This window comes from Panthera pardus, unplaced genomic scaffold (assembly GCF_024362965.1).
Source record: "Panthera pardus isolate Hobbes unplaced genomic scaffold, ASM2436296v1 HiC_scaffold_10, whole genome shotgun sequence".
In the NCBI taxonomy this organism is placed as follows: domain Eukaryota; kingdom Metazoa; phylum Chordata; class Mammalia; order Carnivora; family Felidae; genus Panthera; species Panthera pardus.
Genome location: NW_026526655.1, coordinates 18,002,745 through 18,021,526, shown reverse-complemented (window position 1 = coordinate 18,021,526; position 18,782 = coordinate 18,002,745). Strand labels below are relative to the sequence as shown.

At 45.4% G+C, this 18,782-nt stretch overlaps 1 long non-coding RNA gene and 1 other non-coding gene across 2 annotated transcripts in view; both read left to right on the top strand.

The window, feature by feature from the left end:
• Window positions 1-2,404: 2,404 nt before the first annotated feature.
• LOC128772841 (U6 spliceosomal RNA) lies at window positions 2,405-2,511 on the top strand. The gene has a single exon (XR_008416964.1). It is a non-coding gene; the product is annotated as a U6 spliceosomal RNA (small nuclear RNA).
• Window positions 2,512-16,741: 14,230 nt separating this feature from the next.
• Window positions 16,742-18,782, top strand: part of LOC109265006 (uncharacterized) — a 6,815-nt gene continuing 4,774 nt past the window's right edge. Inside the window, exon 1 of the long non-coding RNA XR_002078990.2 lies at window positions 16,742-17,222. This is a non-coding gene — a long non-coding RNA (uncharacterized LOC109265006). The remainder of the gene's footprint in view (window positions 17,223-18,782) is intronic.

Sequence of the window (18,782 nt, the reverse complement as noted above, 5' to 3'; positions counted from 1 at the left end):
GTCAAAGAATGCCAGCCTGCACAATAAAACCCACACCCTCTGTCCCCTCTCCTTCTGTCTGGCAAGGGGAGGGCTGAAATCACAGTGTGTCAAGCAGGCTGTAAACATTTGAGCTGCTTTCCTTCAACTTTTGGGAGGGCTTCTTGGGGATGACAGGGGGACAAAGGGTTGCAATGTAAATTACCATGCAAATTGCCACACTGTTTGAACTTAAGACACCGTTGCCTGCCACAGCTCAGTGAACTTGAACTTCTGTGACTCCCACTGAAGGGGAGACTTGTGGTACCTTCCAAGCTGAGTCGCTGTTAAAATATGAAAACCCAAAGAGTATGCCTGAAGGTGTGTCCCTGTTGATCTTTGAACAAGTTTCCTCTTTAAATGTCAGCGGTGGGATAACTCTGACCAGTTTTGTAGTGTGATGTTCTGAGTACGTCTTGAGTACAGGCATCGCCAACTGTAGCACTGCCCACACATGGATGCTGGGACTTTCTTTTCCCATGCCCTCCTTTCCTCCTTCTGTCTCTTTCACTGGGTCAGCAAAGAAATGGATTGCTCATGTGGGAGGTCGCCTTCATCTCTGAGGTTGGCAGGCTTGGTACTTAGTGCTGCCCCCACCAGGTGATGAGAGGCAGGACTTCAGGACATTTCCTTTCAGGCAAAGCTCTCTGGCTTTGTTGGCTTCTTGTCTCCATTCCCAGGACCATGTCTATAGCATGGAGGCTGCAGGCCATATCCAGGGGTGGTGGCTTGTTCAGAGCTCTCAACTCATCTTTTCTTCATAGGAAATGACTCCCTCAGGGCGCAACCCTAATTTAGGATAAAGAGCGGACCACAGGAAGTGCCCTGAGGAGTTTCCATTCCAGGTTATAGGGAAGTTTCTAAAGAGCCATTAGACCTGATCTTGGTTCGTCTTCCCTCCACACCTAACCCTATGTCCAGTGTGGCATAATCATAACTCACAGTGGGAGGCATCTTTTCTTTGTGTTAAAAAAAGGCACAGCCACCACAATTAATGTCTATTAATCTTCATGTGCTGGGCACTGTGTTGAACATTGTACATATTTCATGTCATTTAAGCTGGACAAGAATGCCTCAAAGGTAGGTATATTAGGCAGGGTTCTCCAGAGAAGCAGAACCAATAGGATGTGTATACATACAGACATACACATACACATGTATGTGTATATACACATACATATATATACACACATATATACACACATACATAATTTACTTTAGAAGGAATCAGGGCTTATATTTGTGGAGGCTAACAAGTCCAAGATTTGTAGGATAGGCTGGCAGGCTGGAGACCCAGGGAATGGCTAATGTTGCAGCCAGAATCCAAAGGCGGTCTGGAGGCAGAACTCCTTCTTTGTCAGGGGAAATCAGTCTTTTTTGCTCTTAAAAACATTTTTTTTTAATGTTTATTTATTTTTGAGAGACAGAGCATGAACAGGGAAGGGGCAGAGAGAGAGGGAGACACAGAATCAGAAGCAGGCTCCTGAGCTGTCAGCACAGAGCCCGACGCAGGACTCAAACTTGTGAACCGTGAGACCATGACCTGAGCCAAAGTCAGATACCTAACCGACTGAGCCACCCAGGTGCTCCAGTCTTTTTTTTTTCTCTTGAAGTTTTTTTAAAAAAAATGTTTAAGTTTTTTTATTTTGAGACAGAAAGAGAGTGAGAGAGAGAGGCAGAGAGAGAGAGGGAGAGAGAGAATCCAAAGCAGGCTCCATGCTGTCAGCACAGAGCCAGAAGTCGGGCTCAATCTCATGAACTGTGAGATCATGACCTGAGCTGAAATCAAGAGTCTGACGCTTAACTCTCTGAGCCACCCAGGTACCCCTCTCTTGAGGTTTTTGACTGATTGGATGATTCTCACTCATATTATGGAGGGCAATTTGCTTTACTCAAAGTCTACTGATTTGAATGTTAATCTCCTTGAAAAAAACACCTTCCCAGTGACATTTAGACTGTGTTTGACCAAATACCAGGTTGACATGTAAAATTAACCATCGTAATAGGTATAATTTCCTTTTTACAGGTAGAGACCACAGGTCTCAGAGAAATTAATTCACCGACAGTGGTAGGCTGAATAACCCCCCCCCCCCCCCCGGCCAAGTCCATGTCCTGGTCTCTGGAACCTGTGAATATTGCCTTATATGGCAAAAGGGACTTTGTAGATGTGATTAATTAAAATTCTTGAGATGGTGAGATCATCTTGGATTGTCCAGGTGAGCCCAGTGTAATCACAAGGGTTCTTATGAGAGGGGAAAAGGAGGGTCAGAGTCAGAGGACAAGGTGCTGTGATGCCAGAGGAGAGATTGGAATGATGTTCTTTGAAGATGGAGGAAGAGGAGGCCACAAGCCAAGGACTACAGCCGGCCACTAGAAACTGAAAAAGGTGCTCGCTTCGGCAGCACATATACTAAAATTGGAACGATACAGAGAAGATTAGCATGGCCCCTGAGCAAGGATGACACGCAAATTCGTGAAGCGTTCCATATTTAAAAAAAAAAAAAAAAGAAACTGAAAAAGGCCAGGAAATGGATTTCCCCCTGAGCCTTCAGAGGGAACTAGCCTTGCCAAGATCTTGATTTTAGTCAGGGAAACTGGGTTTGGACTTCTTTCTTCCAGAACTGTAAGGGAATATATTTGTGTTGTGTTAAGCCACTGAGTCTGTGGTCATTTGTTATAGCAGCTATAGGAAACTAATACACTTGCCATAGCCATGTAGTTAGGAAACTGTAGAGGTGGGATTCAAAACCACAGCCTCAGGTGCTTGACCCGGTTGTCCTCATCAGTCCTGTTGATCTCTCTCAAACAACAGTTCTTGCGTCCATCCCTCCTCTTGCAGTCCTTGTCCAGACTTCAACCACCCTGTCCCTGAACTTATAATAAAAGGGACTGGGGATAGGGGGCCAAAGGGTAATGAAAACAAGAGTCCCCATTTATTCCTACTATGTGGCAGGCACTTTATAAATATTAGTATTTCATTCTTCCAACCTCCTTGGAAGTCAGGTACTACTATTTTCCATAGTTCATAGTTGAGGAACCTGAGATGAAGAGAGATTGATTAAGTTGCCCAAGATCACACAGCTATTAGGGGGCCGAGCTGGAGTTTAAGCCTAATCTGTCTGATGCTGATGCTTTTGCATATTCTCTCTACCACACTTGCTTCTCCAAAATCTTGATCACAGAGCAGCAGCAGCGGGAGAGGAAAATGTTGGTAAGAACTGAAGAGAATTGGAGACTGAAGCTTCCCTTTCCAGAAACCTCTGTCTCAGGTGTACAGGCTTTGGATCCAAGGTCAGAAGACCCCAGGGGTGTCCTCTACACCCCTGGTGATCGAACTCCTCTGGCCATGCTGGAGCCTTTTGTCCGTTTCCTTCCCTTCTGCCTTCTTTTCGCACCTCTGTTCTTGGGCTGCCCTTGACATCTGCCAAAGTGGCATTTGAGTTATCCCCACCCCCTTCATGCACACACTTGTTTCCCTTTTGCCATTCTCACTGTGGCCACCTACAGAGGGGGTCCAAAAACATGGGAGGGAAGGGGGCAGAGAGTGAACCCTGCCTTCCAAGGTGGGCTAACCAGGCTTCTCGGCCCATCCTGGGTAATGGACAATCTAGAGATGATGGCCAGGCCTTGGTCCTGTCCATCCAGTGACTGAAGATGACTCTGGCAACTGGGGCTGACCGGAGACATATTGCTGATTCTGAGCCGAGTGTGTGACTTTACAAAGCAGGTTATCAGCAACATTGGGCTAAAAATACCATGTTTATTTTTGAAATAAGTTGTTTTGGCAGTTATAAATACTCTATGAAGCCAGCTTAGAGTGTAGTCTAGCGGCTCTCAGGAGAACTGAATCATATTTCAGAGGCACATGCGGAATCCAACATGCAAATTCCAGCCAGTTCTTCACTATCCTGAGTAATGGAGGAGAGATTGGGTGTGGATAGAGCCAGTGGAGAATCAATTTAGTGCAGGCTTGCAGCCTAGGCTTCCAAACTGAGAATCTTACTTTGGAGTAGGTTACTGCTGGAAGAAATGTTCAGGGACATTTTCTTTCCCTGCTTGGGTACCCCTTTGCCCTTGGGTAACAGAGAACTGAAGTGGTATATCCTAACTCCCTCTTTCCTCCCTTCTTCCTCCCTTCCTTCCTTCCTTCCTTCCTTCCTTCCTTCCTTCCTTCCTCCCTCTACCTCTCCTCTCTCCCTCTCTTCCTCTTGCCCCTTCCCCTCTCTCCCTCCCTTCTTTCTTTCTTCATCCATCCACCTTTCAAACAATTATTGAGCACCAACTTTGTGCCTGACACATTGCTGGGTGCTGGGGATATGATAAATAAAACCAACTTGATCTACGTGCCCCTCCTCCCCAATATGAAGTTTAGGAACCACTGTGATTGGTAATTAGCAAAAGGAAAAGGGAATCAATAATTTAAAAATGTGCCCCACCTTCTGAGTGATATGTAGGAGAGAGGGGGAGAGGCTGGGGTGGCATCTTAGTGCAGACAGGAAAGCTTCTCTGGGTGGTTGGGAGGGGGCATTTTAGCTGAGTCTGGAAGGATGAGGAGCCCCTGGGAGGGGAGAGATGGGGGATGTTCCAAGACAAGGAACCAATGCACACAGAAAGGCCTGAGAAAATGACTGATTTGAGGAACTGGCTTGCTACATTTTTATTTATGGAATTTCTATAAAGAACTGCTTGCCTGGCACTCTCAAGAGCTTGGCAGAGACTCTCACTCTCCTCCTTTTTCCTCCTCTTCCTTCTCTTCTCCCTGTTGGGGGGACGTTCTCTTCTGCCCAAAAAACCTACTTCCACTGTCACCCCCCACCCCCCACCGTCACCTTATTGTCTTCAGCTCAGAGCCCATCAGTACCTTTGCCGCCACATCCTCCACCTGCCTAGCCTTAGAGGCACCTGGATGTGCTGATGAGAAAAAGGCTCCTGCTTCCCATCACCCACCTTCACCAGGACTTTCTTTACCACCAGCCTGGTGGCTTCACCATCAGCACCATGCTCACTGTCATGGCTCCAGTGATGTTCAGTCACCAGGCCCCCTGCCAACATTCCTGGCCATCCCCCCATCTCTCTTGTATCTCTCCTGTCTATCGTCATCCTCTTCCTCCCTTTATCTGCCCCAGGTAGACGTTTTCTTCTCTCTCCTCCCACTGACACTATGATGGCATCCCTGCTCTGCTTTGTCCCAGGGGGCGCTCCAAACAAGGAAGAACCTGACTATCCCCAACATGTTATAGCAGAAGGAACAGAGACCTTGGAGTCAGATGTAGATTAGCTGAACGGACAAGTCCCTACTCTTTGGACCATTATGGTTGGTCCACCATTATTATGAGGATTATGGAAACAATTGATGGGACCATGCCTGGCATCTAATAGGTACTTTGTAAATGGGCTATTTCTTCTCCTTCTTTCCACCAGCATGGATATTGTGACTGGCAAGCAAGAAACGAAACAGCACAGGGTCACCTGCACCCACACTCAGCCTGTCCAGCTCTTTAGCACCTCCACTGCTGAGGAAGTGTTTTAGGAACAACTCTAGCACTCCCCCAGTGCCAGTTAACAGCTTTTGGCTAATGGTGCCTACTATAGTTTTTAAATTACACAAGTAGTACTTGAGTATATTATTTTTAAAAATTTTAATGAATGAATGAATGAACGAATGAACAAATTTTTTAAAATTTTAGACAGAGAGAGCGCATAAGTGGGCGAGAGGGGCAGGAGGAGAGAGAGAGAATCTTAAGCAGACTCCATGCTCAATATGGAGCCCGATGCTAGGCTCGATCCCATGACCGTGGGATCGTGACCTGAGCCAAAATCAAGAGTTGGATGCTTAACTGACTGAGCCACCCAAGTGCCCTGCCCTAATATGTTTTAATTGAAATTGCCAAATCACCTTTAAACATATTACATCAATTTTCCCTCCTCCTGAGAGTTTATAATTGTACCTGTTTCCCTAAGCTTCCTTAAGTCATTATTGTTCCTGTTTTCCCTAAGTTTCACCACAGTTAAAATGATCAGTGTTTTAGAGGCACCGGGGTGGCTCAGTTGGTTAAGCATCTAACTTCGGCTGAGGTCATGATCTCACCATTCATGGATTTGAGCCCTGCTTTGGGATCTGTGTTGACAGCTCAGAGCCTGGAGCCTGCTGCGGATTCTATGTTTCCCTCTCTCTCTGTTCCTGCACCCCACCCCCCCCCCCCCCCCCAGAAATAAACATAAAAAAAATCAGTGTTTTAAGTTTTCTGTGAATCAGATGGGGGCAAGATCAAAATTACTGTGCTTGTCAGTGACTCTCAGGATCCATGTGGCTATGCAGTCTGGGGACCCTTCTCCTAAGGGAACCAGATCCCCAGGGTATAGATCCCCACAAGATGGGCAGCATTGCTGCTGGGCTGTGCCTAGATAAAGTGAGTGATTCATTGGGCGGACACCACAAGCAGAGAGGGGATTGGCTATGTTTTCAGGCGGATTCTTCTTTCCAATCCCTGCACTGGGCCATGACTCCCTAAGGGAGGCTTATCCCTGGTTGAAATATGAAGCCATTCGGCTGAAGCTGGTTGCGCCTAGTTGTGACTGCATTGGTCATCTTCACTCCATTAAGGCACCAGCCTCAGCTGGTGAAAAGATGGTGAGTGAAGGCTTGGAAGGATACCTGGGCATTGCCATGGCTGTGTGCCGGCTGTACCTCTGCTTTGTGCATTCTGTGTCTAAGAGGTTTCTGATACCTGCTTGCCTGGTTAAGATATATAGTGGGGGTTGCAGGTGAGGGTAAAGGAGGACTGTGTACAGCAGTGGAAAGAACTCTGGGCTAAAAGTTTTGTCCATTTAGACCCTGTTTTGTCCATCAGAGGGCTGTGACAGGGTTATTCTCTTTATCAGTCGATGCCACGGTTGTCCTATCTGGAAAATGGGGACGTGAGGGCCTGCCATACCCAACCCCTACCCCTTGCGATATTATCATGGTGACATGAAGTCTGTGAAGGCATTTCAAAGTGTCTATGTGCTCTTCCAAAGCCAAGCTTAGCGTGCAAAATCCACAGACTCTGCAAACTAGAGAAATGCCCCCTTTCCTGGTAATTATTCAGTAATTATTCACATAAGAAGGATTTCATTGTTATGTTTCATATATTCATCGCAGTTGATGGCCTTTTAATAGTGGCATTGAGTTTGTGTACAGAAAGGTTATTCATTTTAAGATTTCTGGGCCTTAATTGTTATTTGTTTTGCCTGGTTCCAGTGCACTATAAATTAGTGATATCCACAGAGCGTATTTGTCTTGGCACCATGGTGCATTGTCTGCAGTGAGCCCTGTTTGGCCTGGCACTGGCTTGGATTTCCCCATCTGTTTCTGATGTTTACATTGTTAAAGATACGACAGACACACAGGACACGGCCACATGCAGAGAGGGAACTTTTTTCCACTCCAGTGCATCAAACAAGGTCTGAGCCTGTAATAAGCACAGCCCTAAATTACACTCGAGCCTGCTAAAGGCCGGCCCAGCCTTGGTGACGGGGGGATTGATTGCCAGGACCCTGGGGTGTTCACTCCTAAGAATGTGTCCAGCGGGCTCGACAGCTCAGTCTCCAGAAACTCATTTTTGCCTGGTCTTTGAGAAAAAAGAACTGTACTCCTGAGTGGGTTCCTAGAAGCCAAGGATGGGAAACATTGGTGATCAATCCCCAAAGAATCCTAGTGCCGTGTCCCTGGGGGCAAATGTATCTCAGGGGCCGGGGACCCATGAGGCATTGGTGCTTTCTGTCAGCTTTGTGGAATGGCTGGTCCTGACCCCTAAGCCGTTCTACACGGCCACCCCCCCATTTGCTAAAGTGGGGGCCCATATCTTTTTGTGAAGGGGTCTTAAAGTTTCCTCATGGTGTGAGAACCCATAGGAGGTGAAGAAAGGAGGTGGGTGGTGAAGTAGGCTGGACAGGGGAGGGACATTTGGCTTCTGTTGGGAGCAAAGGCTTTGAGGAGGGAGGGGATGGGCACAATGACCTCCTTAACCTCCCTAAATGAGCGAGAGAGAGCGCATGCATGTATATGTGTGTCCGCGTGTGTGCACAGGCGTGTGTGTGTGTGTGTGTGTGTGTGTGTGTGTGTGTGTAGGGGGTGAGGAGAGAGACAGCAGGTAGGGATTGAATGTAGCAAGGACATTTGGTGGAGGCAGCCAACAGCCTTCTGGTTAGCTGAGGGCCAGGCTTTGACATCTGCTGTCACATCGTTATTTTCATCCTGAGAGTCCCTCCTCTGTACCGACTTCAAGTGTTATTAGGTCAGAACAAAACCTGCTCACTCTTGCTAAACTGACACCCCTTTCACTCCCCTGAAGTGAAGGAGCTGAGAGGTTGGCTGAGCCAGTTCTTCCCCATGGACCCACAAGGGCCTGAGGTCTGGGTTTGCAGAACTCAGAGACGAGAAAGCTTCAGGTCCTCAGCTTCTGTTGGAGTGGAAACCAGTCTACTTTTCCCCTTGCCTTCCAGGTTTATGCTTTTCTAATTTGGCACCTTATTTGGGTCGATGTAGCCCCCTGTGGAGGGCAAGAGGGTGGCAAATTACATAGGATGATTTGATGTTGCTGGCCTGCTCAAATGTCTGCACACTGCCCACAGAAAAATGTTGGCATTCCCTAGTCCGGACCCTCCATCCAGCTGCTCTGTCTCCTAAACAACCCCCACACCTCTTCCCAACACATTCTCCGTACTGCAGTCAAGATGAATTTCCTAGAACACTTGGGGGAGGATAATATATTGAGATGTCCACTGGTGTTCTGTTCTTGCTATATTTCCCCTATCATAATGACTCCTACCCCATGCCTACTTCTGACAAAGGTCATCGGACTCTGCCCAACCAACCCCAGGAGAGTCCGTGTTTCCTGGCCAGGAAGTGGGAGTTGCCTGCAGAGAAGCAAATGCTCTTCTTAGCCGTGTTTTCCAAAGCTTGAACTTCTTGTGGGGATTATGTTAAGAAGGGTATTGGGGTAGAGGTACAGGGGAGAAGAAGGAAGTAGGGGCACCAAGGACCTAAACTGCTTACAGCCTGCTACTTTCTGTCCTGCCGTTTCTTCTCCCTGGAAACTCTGACCTCCCCCTCCACCCCCCCTCCCCCCATCATTCTTCAAAGCTCAGCTCAGGGGTGACCCTAGGAACACATCTCTGACCCTTCCTGGGGGTCATCGTAAGCCCTGAGACTTGCTCGTCTTTGATCCGTGGCACCTGGCAAGGTGCTGGGCAGGTTTGCTGAGTGACTGCTGGCTGGGGGCTCTCCAGGGGCTTCTCTCTAAGGTAACCTCTGGGTTGTCCTGGAGGTCCTGTTCATTTGTTCTGTGACATTGGGCAAGATCTCTTCATGTGCCTGTCAGGTTAGGAAGTAGGACTGGGTAATCTCTCAGATCCTTTCCAGGTGCTGATGTCCCCAGGGGAGGATGGCATGGCACTTGATCAGGTAGAGAAGGCCACACTAAACTGTGCCTTTTTAATCCATCATCTTCTCTGCTATAGCTGTGGTTTCTGCAGAGGTGTTATGATCAGGGAAGGGCAGACATGCAGCTATCATCACCCGGGGATCCAGAACCTTCCCTTTTTAATTGGGCCTCATCCAACATTTTTTAATTTCAATGAAGTTCATTACCCTCCATCCAGTTCTGCAAGTCAGAAACCTAAGAGCTGCCCAGTGACACCTTGCTTGTCTTCATCACTGTCCCCATCCAATCCACTCCTTGGTCCTAGATAGTTTCAAACTACCTCCTGAACTGAGGCATTCCCGTCCTTTTCACTTCCACCCCAGCCTGGCCATTGGCACTGCCAGCGTCTGCCCTCCCCCTCTCCTGTTTTCCTCATCTTATATCTGCATTGCCGCAAAGTACCTGATACACCTGCTGTCCACACAGCCACTCTGCCTCCTTCTCTCCCATTTAGACTCCACACTTCAGCCAGAGAGATCTCAAAATTCAAATCTGACCCTGACACTCTCCGTTTCAAAACCCCTTGCTGGCTTCCCATTGTTCTTAGGAAAAAGATAAAATTCTAGAAATGACTACAAGCTCCTGCCTTTTTTTTTTTTTTTTTAAGAGAGAGAGAGAGAGCGAGAGTGAGAGCAAGAGAAAGCTCAAGTGGAGGGGGAGGGGCAGAGGGAGAGAGAGAGAGAATCTCAAGCAGGCTCCACACTGAGTGTGGAGCCCGATGTGGGGCTGGATCTCACGACCCTGGGATCATAACCTGAACCGAAATCAAGAGTCGGATGTTCAACAGAAGGAGCCACCCAGAACTACCCCCCCCCCCCCCCCGCCCCCGCCGACTGCCTCTTTAACCTCTTTTCACACCAGGTCTCTCCTCAGGTTTATTTTTCCGGTCATTCTTGTTCTCTGGTTCTTTCATTTCGTGCTTCGGGATACCCTCTGTCACGGGGCCTTTGTACATGCTTATCAGCTGTTACATTGCAATTTTACATTTATGAGTGTAATTATCTCATTAATATCTGTTTCCTTCAATACTGTTAGACCCAGGCAGGCAGGACCATCTCTGGCTCTGCTCACTATACTATCTCTACACCTAACATGGTACTTGACACTCAGTAAAGACTTTCTATGTAAATAAATGAAGGAAGAAAGGCAGAAAGAACAGCACACCCTGGTCGACATTCGTATACTTACTTTACTGGAACATAGTTTGTCATACTAACCGGTAACTACTACATTTAATAGAAGGAAATTTTACTTGGGCAACCCTGTTCCTTGCATTTTAGTAGTCAAAATCTTCACATTCTAAAGAGAGTCAAGATTTGCTCCATTGTACAAGGTTCCATATGGCCTTAAGAATTAGCTCTAATGAAATGATGAATGGCTCTTCATTCCATTAACAAATGATCATTAATTTTAATTCATATGTCTGACATCTGTTCCCGATCTTTGTCCTTTCAAGTGTAATCAAAATAATTGTAAATATGCAACCCATCACTGAAAGTTACAGGTGATTGTACCATGCCATGTTGACTCTCCAGCCAGCGAGACTATATTTCCTTGAGGGTGGGACCCATCCCAGCCGGGTGCTCAATCAGCATGGGGGAAAGGAGTGGTGTGGTAAGGAACAGACATCGGGTTGGTCTATGTGGGAGGCAACCATTGAAAGGGATGGCTTGAAAATAGATTTCTCTCCAATGTGACCATGAACCTGTTCTCCAAAGGGCAACTCTGCTTCTGTGGCCTTTTTTGCTTTAACTATCCACCCAGAAAGTGGTGAGATTTCTTTCTTGCTTACAGTCCCCAAAGAGTGTAATTGAACATGCCTGAGATTCGTCTTCTTCTTCTTTGTAATGTTTATTTGTCTTTAAGACAGAGAGAGAGCGAGAGAGAGTAAGAGAGTGTGAGCGGGCGAGGAGCAGAGAGAGAGAGAGGGAGACACAGAATCTGAAGTAGGCTCCAGGCTCCAAGCTGTCAGCACAGAGCCCAATGTGGGGGCTTGAACTCACAAACCGGGAGTTCGTGACCTGAGCTGAAGTCAGACGCCTAACCAACTGAGCCACCTAAGCGTCGCTGCCTGAGATTCTTCTAAGAAACAAGAGATTCTTTCTTACAATTAGAAGGACTGTAAATTAAGATGCTTTTGGAAGAGGAGGTATTTGAATTCACACTAAAGTGTGAATGACTGACACAGAGTTATTTCCCAGAGAGGAAATTTTGATATGGAAAGCATCCTGAGTGCCTAGAGTAAGAATAAGGGCCCAGAAAGGAGAGGCTTAACAAGACTGTGTTGCCTGGGCATTTCCAGAACTTTTAGGTTTCAGACCTCGCTAAGCCTTTGTTAGAATAACAGGGGACAAAGCCCTGGAGCAGGCAGCATGTGGAAAGGGATAGCTCTGGAGTCAGAATGTGGGCCAAGCTTGTCCCTAGGCTCAAGTCTAGGATTAATCATGGGAAACCCAGAGAAGGTGACCTTCTCCATGTGTGCAGGAGTCCCTGGTCCCTGGCAAGCAGGAGAAAACTGGCCTCCATAAACGGAGTCTGCAAACTCTGCAAAGCCACTCCCTTATTAAACCTCTCATATCTCCTTCTGGGAGAAAACAGGCTTTATTGTGGATGAAATAAAAATTTTAATACACTTGGGAAAAACCATGGAAGTGAAGTGTTTTCCATATACCTGGATCTAAATTGTTACAGGGACATTTCATCGTAATAGAGCCCATGATCTCAGAAACCAGGTTTTTATCCGGAGGCTATTCTACTTTTATAACCACATCAAATCGGTGGAACATATGAGCTGATGACAACTTTGTTTCTCAGATCTGTCGTGTTTGTGAAACCAATTTCTGCTCTTGACACAGGTTCAGCCATGAGGTTGTTGTATCTGGGAGGGAAGAGTGAGTTATCTCCTTCCCTCCCTCCTTTCTGGGACTCTGTTCTCTCCTTTGCACCTAGGAGAGTGGGTACTGAGAATGCTGGTGTTGGAAGCAGAGAGGAGAGAATTCCTGAACTCCCTTCTCCTCATCCATTCTCCCCCATGTTTTTATGGGGTGGTGGGGAAATTGCTCCCTTGGTTACAGCCCACATGTAAACAGAAGAGGTGGCTGTGATGTTGTAATAACCCTCGTAGAGGAGATGGTTTGAACAGTAAAAGAAGCCGTAAGCATCTTTTCTGTTTTCTCCTGGGGCTCCTCCCTTCTTGAATACATGGGAATTTTCCTTGGCTTAGCACTGGCCATTGTCAAGTTAGTGATAGAGTTACTACATTCTTCCAAGATGTGACTTTCTCCATCCATTACCGTGCTAATCTCTAATCTAAAAGTTTAAAATATTACCTTTGGACACCTGTAGGCATGTGGCATTCAACTGAACGTGGCAATTATTTCTGGTCTTCAAATCGACTGAATCTGAGCACGTATTTGAATTCTATAATGGCAACACTTACAATAGATGAGGCACGTCTCTTAGAGTTGGTGGGAAGAAATAAAATTCTGTATGTAGAAAGTTGGATGGCGAGGTGGAGAAATAACTATATTTTTCTTTGTAAAAATGTATTATAGTGTAGTTCGCTGTATGTTCTGGAAAAAGGAACTGTAGTTTCTCTAAAAGTAAGTAATTGCCGTGAGAGGTTGAGGTGGGGGAAAATGCCACCTCCCAGAACTAACCACTATTAATATTCTCCCAGACTTTTTTTCCTGTGTAAGTATCTTTATAGTTTTCAAAAGTCATCTCCTATTATGCATACTATTATTAGCTGCTTTTTCCACTTAACGATATTCTGCAGCTATGTTTCCATAACAATTACCCTCTATTTTTTTAAACGGCCACCCAGAACCTAGTTGTATGGGTGCACATTAATTTACTTAGCCAGCCCTCTGTGGAAGCACTTTCAGTTTGTTTCCTATTTTTCACTGTTATAAATAACTTGGAGATAAATATCATTTTTACATCTTTTTAAAATTTGGCCAATTATTTTCATAGAATGAATCTTAGTACCCCTGCACCAGAGACATCCGCTTAGAAACAAGAATACGTCTGCTATAAAAATGCAAAGAAAATCCTTCTGTGACCCCAGTCCCTCCTCCTCATAGCCAGTGTGGCATATTTGCATGCTGTTTTGTTAAGTTGAGGTTTCAGTAAGGGTTAGTGAGCCACAGGAAGGATAACTTCATATTAAAACAACAACAACAACAACAACAACAACAACAACAACAGCAGCAAACAACTCCTACTTGGCATTTTCCTTCGGATTCCACTTGTGTTTCTCCACTCTTTCCCTCTGTTATCACTGGATACTCCCTTTACCTCCTTTATCTTGTCCAGAATGTTTCCTTTTTGGAACTTGGGTGCCAAGCTGTCCTTCAATTCTGTTCTGAGCTTTAGGTATTCAGAGGGAACGAGAGAGACTTCATACTCCTACAGATCCATTGAGAAGAGAGAGAGAGAGAGAGAGAGAGAGAGAGAGAGAGAGAGAGAGAGAGAGAGAAGAGGTGGGGAGGGAGAGGGTAGAGAGAGAGGAGAGGAGGCAGAAGGGAAGGGAGGGAGAGAGAAACAATTTCACTAACAAAGAAACAAAGTGGACATTGAGATCTATTTGTTTATTCCTGAACCTCTGCTATATTGTTTTACACGCTGCAGCCTTTCAATACATTTTAATACTGGGCAAGGCAAGACTTTTAGAACTCTTTTTAAGAGGATCAAGTTAAACAGAGATGCAGGGCAAAGATCAGGAGAAGGAGGAAACAGAGGGATTTATTGCGGTGGGGGAGTGGATAGGAAACTCCCATCTAATTGGTAAAGATTTTGATGCCCAGGGAACTCTCCCAGCTCTTCAGGAGGAAGCTTTGCTGGGGTATCCTCAAGTTCAGTCAAAGTAATCTGTTCTTCTCTTACTCATGTCTGGGTGACAACAGCAACATCCCTGTGACTGAAATAAGACCAGGGACAGAGCCATGACTTTAGCCAGAGTAATAATCAATTATATTGCAGCATCCTTAGTGTAGTCCACAGGTACAGAGTGGATCATGATGCGAAGGAAAATCATCAGATTACTCAGGCCATGGCTAACCTGGTTCCCTTGAATGTAATCTGAGGATGAATACTCACATTTCTGAAGTAGCTTTTCCTTTTATTTTGATTCCTAACAAGTTCTATTTCCTCTTAAAATTGAAATAAACATTGATTTTTTTTATTGTTGCTGTTGATGAACAATTTCTGATGTAGAGTCTTCCCGTTTTTGAGTTTTAACCTACTACTGTACTTCCTAGCCTAAGTAGAAATTGATTTCGGGAAGTGAAAAGATACAATTCTGTTGAACGGTTTTCATTTTACAATGATAGCTTAGTAGTAAATGAGGACATTAGAATAAACATCATGAGGTCCTGGCTGTGAGCATCAATAGTGTTTTTTTAATAGCTATTAGAGTTATCGAGTTTTCCATTTTATAATACCATTTGTGATTATGCTGGAGTGAGCAGAAAAGAGAAGGCTATGGTACTATGGATTTTTTTTTTTTTTTTGATGCATTAAGGAGGCATATTGGAATCAGAATCCCAGATTTTGGTTTCAGACCAAGCCCTACCACCTCTGTGGTACTCAGTGTGCCACTTTTCTGTGTATCTCAGTCATATTGTCTGTGAAATAGGGAAAATAAGACCGGCTTTACCCATATTTTGGGTTGTTGAATGGGCTGAAAGAGATAATGCACGGAAAGCCACTTTGTAAAAGGTGAAGCATGATCCATCTTAAGATACTACTGTTCAGAGATTATTCCTATAAACTGCTGTACAATTACCTAGGAAGACAAAACATTGGTCAAATTCCTTCTGAATGGTACTTTGTGAATAACCCCTGTAACCCACTAATTGATTTTAGGACCTGGTTAAAGCAGTCCCAATTCACTCTACTTTAACATTGTTGGTGATGGTCACATCATGGGCAAATCTAGGCTCTTCTGTGGCCTGGTTTGCTTTTCCTAAGAACAATCAGGGACACCTGGGTGGTGCAGTTGGTTAAATGTCCAACTCTTGATTTCGGCTCAGGTCATGATCTCATGGTTCATGAGTTCAAGTCCTGCATCAGACTCTGCAAATGTGGAGCCTTCTTGGGATTCCACCCGCCCCCCCCCCCCTCAAATAAATAAATAAACTTAAAAAAGAAAAGAAAAGAAAAGAATCAATTGCCCTTTGGTACCTGGGCATGGAGGACTGGATACTACAGATCTGTGGTTCTTAAACCTGGATTTCCATCAGACTCACAGGGAATTTTTAGAAGGTGCTTCTTCAAAATTCTCACTCCAGACTTAGTTCATAAGAATCTTCAGCAGCTGGGGCTCCCAAATCTGTGTTCCTAACCAGCTCCCCAGTGCTTCAGATGCACAGCTGGATTTATAGCTACACTTGGTATAGGAACCAGAAGGTGAGGGTTCTGTTTTTCGCTCTGTCAGGTACTAGTTGATTCTCTCTTGGCCTTACTTTTGACCTTAGTAAAATGTCTGTGAGTTTATTTTTTTTTTTATAAATTTTTTTCTAAACGTTTGAAAGCGAGAGAGAGAGAGAGAGAGAGAGAGAGAACACGAGCACAAGCGGGAGAGGGGCAGAGAGAGAGGGAGACACAGAATCAGAAGCAGTTCAGAATCTGATGTGGAGCTTGAACCCACAAGCCTTGAGATCATTACCTGAGCCACCCAGGTACCCCAAAATGTCTGTGTTTTTAAGTTGTGATCAAAATCCAGGAGAAGAGGATTCTTCAGATACTTCAGATACTTCAATGAAGCATTTGAAACCAATCTGAAGATTTAAACTCTCCTGAGAACCTCTGGTTGCTTTTGTTTAATAGTTGGGATCCTGGAAGATTCTTTCCCTGAAACGAGTCCCACAGCTAAAGAAGTTTGGGACCCACTAAGAATCTACGACCCCTACATTACCTTCCAGCTCTGACAATCTGTGGTTATATAGCTACAGTTCAAATGCTCTCAGAGAAGGTGCTATAAAACTTTCTTTTGTTTCATGTTCTGGTTATTAAAAGTCAGCACAAATCTTCACAGCATTGAGAGACCAGCTTTGAGGATAATTTGGGTCTTCAAAGAACACTCCTCTGCCTCCTTGAAAAAGTTGTGTTAAAGCAATTAAATGTTATTTGAAGGAAAGAAAAAGCACAAGCTGACTACTGAATAACAGGACTAGTGTTAACAAAACAATCCTTACCCTGGGATCAAAGCCAGAGAGAGGCAGACAGATAGTGTGCAGGGGATAAGGGGAGAGAGGAAGAACGGGAGGTGTTAGAATGGCTTCGGTTCAATTAGGGATGCGGATGCGCAATTTGGGGATAGTCTTCTGAATTCAGAACAATAGCTGGCGATGGAAACGCGAATGGCCCCATGAGAACTCACAATGCAAGAAACACTGGATTCGGCATCTCTGTTCAGACAAGGGGCCAAATAAAGGAACAAAACAAACAAGCGGACATAATTGTTTGCCATTCAAGGGAGCCACAGACCGCTCGGCATATGGTGTGTGGAGATTCCGGAATGCACAGGCGATCTCATTTGGAATGACTATTCTTGTTCCAGAAGCCTGGGAGCCAGATGAGCTGGAGGCTGACTGAAAGATGAGGTGGACTGCACCCTCCATTTCTGATGCCGAAACAGTCTTTCTCAGCTTCAGCGCCCAAGGTATTCACCAGACTTGGCTCCAGTAGATATTCATTGTTTCCCAAACTCAAATCTCTCCCGCGAAGGACAAAGAGGTGCCACGACTGAAGAGATTTTGGAAATACGCGATAGACTGAAGAGTATCTCCAAAAGGGAGAGGCAAAAAGTCTTTTGAGTAACACTGGGAATAAGGGCCCCGGGTCCCCATATACCAATGGACGCGTGGGACGTCTGGTGCTTTTGTTGCTCTGTTTGTGGAGCGCTTAGACAATGGGGAAGACTGAGCTGTGGCCTGAGAAGGCCTGAGAGAGGTAACTACCTCTTAGTCTGGGGCTTCCTGGCTTAGAAGCAAAAATTCACGGAGCATCATGCTCCCTGGGGGCAGGGAGGGGAAGGTGGACATGGCTGTTAACAAATTTAACTCTCCCAAGCCTGTGTGTACTTAGGGAGTTAGTTCATTGCTTCTGAGCCATGTTACAAGGGGCAGAAGGAGAAATTCTTAGGCCAAATACATCTGGGAAACAGTTGAGGTAAAACAGGATTTTTTTTTTTTTTTTTTTTTTTATTGCAGGACTTTTCATAACCTTTGGTATTCTAGGAAAGGGATATTGTGTGCAGCTTTTTCCAAGTGATTTGCTCATGGAAATATTTATTTGCATGGCATCTCTTGGGACTAATGTTCAACAGAACACATGTTGCAAAGGAAAGAAACTGGGTCAAGGAATCTTAGGGACCCTAGTGTCTGCTTCCTCATCTCAGAAATCAGGGTATAGATCCGGAGAGAGAAAATGATTGCGTCAGGATCACACAGATGGTTTTTGTCTCACACTGGAAGAGAAACTAGGGTACCATGTAGAAAGTAACAGGTCTTAGGAATCTGGGTATACTCTTTCTACTACGTCACATTGTACTTGTCACTGCCCCTTTGTACAGGGGTTTGATGCTATTCAATAGCAAAGCTGAGATCAGGAAGGACGGATAATCGGGGGTCAGATTTTGGAGCGGTTTGAATGCGAGATATTTTTGAATTTTATCCAGGTGTGTTATACTTCATCTTGTCACTTATTACACCGTATCATCATGGGTGCCACTGGAAGATTATGTTATTTTGCTCACATTTTGCTTCTTTCCCCATCTCTGCTACAGTGGGTGGAGTCTACTTCCTTGTCTCATTGATGTTGGGCTTGGACATGTGTTATGGGCTGAATTGTGTCCTCCCCCCACCCCAAATTCATATATTGAAGCCCTGACCCCCAGTACTTTAGAATGTGACTGTATTTGGAGATAAGCTCTTTAAACATGTGATTAAGTTAAAATGATGTTAGTAGGATGGGCACTAATCCAGTATGGCGGGTGTTCTTATGAGAGAAGGAGATTAAGGCCCAGACAGGCACAGAAGGAAGACCGAGTGAAGACACAGGGAGAAGTGACCATCTACAAGCCAAGGAGGGAAGCCTCAGAAGAAACCAACTCTGCCACACCTTGATCTTGGACCTCCAGCCTCTAGAACTGTGAGACAGTAGGTTTCTGTTGTTTAAGCCACCCAGCTGGAGGGACTGTGTCACAGCAGCCGTGGTAAACTAAGAGAATGTCTGAGAGAGTGTTCATGATGGGTAGGTGGCTATCATCCAAGGAATCATCAGGAACCCAGGCCT